Source organism: Callorhinus ursinus, unplaced genomic scaffold, assembly GCF_003265705.2.
Source record: "Callorhinus ursinus isolate GAN/ISIS: 27379988/994484 unplaced genomic scaffold, GSC_fseal_2.0 scaffold15, whole genome shotgun sequence".
Lineage (NCBI taxonomy): Eukaryota > Metazoa > Chordata > Mammalia > Carnivora > Otariidae > Callorhinus > Callorhinus ursinus.
The window spans coordinates 46074543-46079077 of record NW_027397077.1 but is presented as its reverse complement, the minus strand read 5'-3'; the positions used below and the strand labels follow the sequence as shown (position 1 = coordinate 46079077).

The following is a 4535-nucleotide window of genomic DNA, read 5'->3' as shown; positions in this document are numbered from 1 at the left end:
AGAAAGAAAGAAAGAAAGAAAGAAAGAAAGAAAGAAAGAAAGAAAGAGAAAGAAATTTTAAAGAAAGAGAGGGAGGGAGGAAGGAAGGAGGGAAGAGAGGAAGGAAGAAAAGAAGAAAGGAAGGAAGAAAAAAGAAAAGAAAGAAAGAAAAAGAAAAAAAAGAGAAAGGATTTGATTACATTAAAATGAAGGATTTTCGTCCAATAAGGGACACCAAGGACAATAGGGGAAGGCAAAGAAAAGGTGAGAATATTTGCCAAAGACAAATTAAGGATGAATTTATAAACTTTATGTGGAACTCTTACAAATCAACGAGAAAAAAGACAACTGTCCTCATTTTTTTAAAATGGGCAAAGAATATGAACGGAATTTCTAGAAACAGAATCTCAAAAAGCTAACAAACATACTGAAGAGAGGCTCCAACTCAGCAGCCAGTCATTAGAGAAATGCACAGCTAGATAACATTAGCACATCATTAGCTTGGCACCAAGTGAAATCCAAGCCATGGGAATTGACAGCAGGGATAGGACAGGGGGTGAGGTGGGGAAGGTTCTGCCGGGCTGGCGGGAGTAGATAGCTACGCTCGGGGAAGTGCAGGCACCCATGGCCAGCATCTCACGTTCCAGTTCTCACACAGGTCCAGAGGGAACAGAACAGTCCTTTGTGGAGGGCTGTCTTCACCTCCAGAGTGGCCATCAGTGGGGCAATGGACACACCACAGAAAGTCACATGAAATTCCAAGCAGTGGTCAGACACACCCAAAGTAAAAGGATGGATCTTATAGAGCACTCGGTGAACAAAGTGAAAAACAATGAAATCGAGAACACACTTCCATTATATGTGTTTTAAAACATAAACACTCCGTAGAAAACATATTTTTAAAACATGAACTATAAACAGGATAGGAGGGTTGTATTTGCTTGGAAGGAGGACTGGGAGAGGGATGGGAGATACAGAAAATGATAAATGAAGGGGGGTGGTGGGATGGGTTAGCCTGGTGATGGGTATTAAAGAGGCCACATTCTGCGTGGAGCACAGGGTGTTATGCACAAACAATGAATCATGGAACACTGCACCAAAAACTAATGATGTAATATATGGTGATTAACATAACAATAAAAAATTTTAAAAAAAAAGAAAAGAAAATGATAAATGAAAAATAATACTAAAAAGTAGTAAGTAAAAGGCAAACAATAAAATAATAAGTAAAGAAGGAAGAAGAAAAATGTAAATAAAAGAAGACAGAACCAGCCATGATAAAGTAGCACGAAGTGAGGGGACGATTGGCTCAGTCCTGTGCACCTGAAGTTCAAGAATAAACACATAAATCCATAAACAAGTAATGACAGGTGTCTACAGTCACTGTCCTGGTCCCCTTTGGGGCTGACTCTGAGGTCCTCCCTTCTCCCCAGGACTTGGAGTGCCAGCCCCCTGGACCTGGTGCTCAGTTCTGTTCAGGGTCCAGGTTTTCTGCCCAAGGCTGCCGTACCTTTTACAGATGTGTGTCTCTGCAGTTTGAATGTTCATGCTTGGCCCGGCTCCACTATGACTCATGATCTGAGCTGCTTACATTCTGGGTCTTAATCAGTGGGTTTTGACCAGAGAAGAAGAGAACCGCTAAAACTCTCCTCCTTCCCTGACACCTTCCTGCAACCTTGGATCGGGGAGGGCGTCTCAGCATCTCTACTGGAAAGTATACCTTGGGTGGCTCTCAGGAGCTTTGCAGGTTGAAAACTACTGATGTTGAAAAAAAAAATTCCATAAGAGAGCAGGATATAAAATTAGCACATAGAAATCAACAGCCTTTAAATACACACATATGTATGTATTTATACTTATATACATAAAATATTCAGAGGATATTAAGAAAGAGAAAATCCCCTTTACAATGACAACAAAGAAAGCAAGGTATTTAGGAATAAACTTAAGAAGAAATATACAAAACCCCTATTAAACACCTTTGAAACAGGAAAAAATGTGAAGACATGGAAAGACATTCCTTTTTCTTGGATAGAATGACAACATCATAAAGATGCCAGTTTCCCTTAAATTAATTTATAAAGTTTAAGCAATCCCAATAAAAATAGCAACAGGCTTCTTTGTGGAGGTAGACAATTGATACTAAAGCTCTTAATTTAAAAAATGCAAGAATAGCATCGAATGTCTGAGAGGCAAGAATGTCTGACCAGATGTTAAAGCATACCTTTTTAGACAGTGTGGTACTGGCACATAAAAAGACCAGCAGACCAGTGGAAAAGAACAGAAAGGCCCAAAATAGACCCAGCCACATAAGGAATTTGGTATTTGATAAAGACGGCATCTCAAATCACTGAGGCTTTTCAGCAAACAGTCCTGGGCAACTGCTAAGTTGTTTGGGAACAGGTAACACAGCTCACACCTTACCCAAGAACAAATTCTAAAGGGATCCGGGATCCAGACGTGAAAACAGGAAACCACACGGCTATTTGAAAACCACTGCTATAAAAACGGTTCTCAGGTCCCTCCTGATTGTCTGCTGCTGGGATTTCAACTCTCCGGCAAATTGACTTAAGGCAGAGTGTTCCCCAAAAAACCAATATATTCTGTATGGTTTTCAAGCCCCCTCTGGCTCATCTACCTGCGCAGCATGGGACAACTCTGTGAGGTACATGATGTATTTAAGCCATATTTGTGGTGAAGATCACTAGCATTCATGGGCACACGCTTAGACTGCACTTCCCAGACACCCTTGCAGCTTCGGGAGCTCCTGGCCAATGAACTGTGACCTGCATCTCTGCCTGTAAAACTCTCTTTCCCCTGTCTGCCAGCCAGGTGAAGAGTGAAGGATATCTAAAAGGTGGCGTGGAGCCACAAATGCAAAGAGCTTAGGCTCCTGAATGACCCCGTGGAGCAGAGAGACCCCCACCACCAGCAACTTGCTTTGAGCCATGAAGCAAAGGAGAAATAGTAACCTCCTGCCATGTGAGGCCACTGAGATTCGGGTTTTGTCTGTTACAGCAGCTGGTGTTCCTTGCTCTGACAAATATGGTGTCTAAACTCTTGCTATCCCAGCAGGAAACCCTTCCGGCCCTTGAAAACCTTTCCCATCTTTCCCGCCTCGGTATATATGTGTAACATGTCAACACAAGAACACCCAGGTTTGAAGCTGAAGAGATAGGTGTGAACCAACTGCCCTTCTGTGCTCAGGAATCACGAGAAGAGAGGGAGGACCTGGGCATGTGACAAAGGGGAACAAAATGCTTGGAAGAGACAAAATCCTTTAAATTCTGGCACCCGGGGCACCTGGGTGGCTCAGTTGGTTAAGCGACTGCCTTCGGCTCAGGTCATGATCCTGGAGTCCCGGGATCGAGTCCCACATCGGGCTCCCTGCTCAGCGGGGAGTCTGCTTCTCCCTCTGACCCTCTTACCTCTCGTGCTCTCTATCTCTCATTCTCTCTCTCTCAAATAAATAAATAAAATCTTTAAAAAAAAAAAAAATTCTGGCACCCGAAGCACAGCACAAAGACCAGGTTCAAAAATGTTGGAAAGAATGTGTGGTTCTACCCCAAAGTTAAAACTCTCCTATGTTTGTTTAGAAATTAAGCCGGAACAGGAGGGATCATGGCTACGGTCCCCCAAACGGGCGACAGGTCAGGAAGAGAGAGATGGTGGCCTGGCGCCAGTCATGCAAAACTGTCACTACGGGCCTAGTAGCACTTCCCACTTCTCTGTGAAGGGTTAGAAAAAACATTGTTTTCATGTAGCCAGCAGCCCCACATCTGCTATAATAGGAGCCCTCGTTCTCCCCATCGATGTGGGGGGGGGGGTGGGACATGGCCCCTAACGTCGTAAATCACTTTCTGAGAGTGATGAGCATAACTTGGCCGACTCCCTGAGGACGGATCAGAACTTGCCCGAAAGCAGGAAGTGGAGGTACCACACTGACCTCCCAGAGAGCTAGCTAGAGCTTATGGGGCCACTGGGAAAAGGCACTACAGGTGAAGGGGGTGGGAAAGGGGGGAAGGAAAAGAGAAGGGGTGACTGAAATGCATCGGCAACATACTGAGAAAGTCTACAGAAAGAAACAGAAGGGGCTGCTCAGACCACATTAGGGATGCCTGCTCCTACCCCCAAGTGCCCACTGACCTCACTTGATGCGCAGTCTTGGGGGCAGCGTCTAGTGGTCCCTGTGTTACAGATGTCAGCGGTGTTCAGAGTGTGGAGACTTGAGTTGATCAGCGGCACGAAGATGAGCTGGTTAAGTCAGGCTTCCTGGGGTAAGGGAAAGGACAAATCCTTCCCCTTCTCTGACCCTAGAAAAAAGCTGATAATGCATTTATAACTCTCTTTCTAAACACGACTGTGATACGTGCAAATAAAGCAATTCAAAGGGCATGCTAGTGACTTGCGACATCTTGCAGGGAGAAAATGCCTTTAAACAGTTGTGTGTTGGCATGTGCTGCCCTCCAAATCCCAGATGTGCTGTGCATGGTGCAGGGCACATGACTATAGCAGTAATACAGAAACTGTTAGAGACACTGAAAGAGAAGACCTGC

At 44.5% G+C, this 4535-nt stretch overlaps 1 protein-coding gene across 1 annotated transcript in view; it reads right to left on the bottom strand.

Moving 5' to 3' along the window:
• Positions 1 to 4239, bottom strand: part of MGLL (monoglyceride lipase) — a 129358-nt gene extending 125119 nt beyond the window's left edge. The window contains exon 1 of the mRNA XM_025885419.2: positions 4126 to 4239. The gene's annotated coding sequence lies outside the window, so the exon portion shown is untranslated. The remainder of the gene's footprint in view (positions 1 to 4125) is intronic.
• Between the last annotated feature and the right edge of the window lie 296 nt (positions 4240 to 4535).